This window comes from Octopus bimaculoides, chromosome 1 (assembly GCF_046866305.1).
Source record: "Octopus bimaculoides isolate indiv1 chromosome 1, ASM4686630v1, whole genome shotgun sequence".
NCBI classification, from domain to species: domain Eukaryota; kingdom Metazoa; phylum Mollusca; class Cephalopoda; order Octopoda; family Octopodidae; genus Octopus; species Octopus bimaculoides.
The window spans coordinates 89,859,967-89,860,201 of record NC_142928.1 but is presented as its reverse complement, the minus strand read 5'-3'; positions in this window follow the sequence as shown (position 1 = coordinate 89,860,201).

Genomic DNA, 235 nt, shown 5'->3' with positions numbered 1-235 from the left:
CTGGGAATACTGGTTGATGAATTGTTGTAAGTATTGAAGTGTGGTTCCGTGTGCGTATGTGATTTTGTTTATGAACATATGTGCATTCGTAGTTTTGCCCTATTTATGACGACCCATCAAAGGCGGTGACCGCGTCGATCCAATACATTCACCGTCCTTTGCCTTCAGCATATTGTTTCTCATGGGAGCGGACGTGACTGACAAGATCGATACGCGATAGGCAGATATAGTGGCA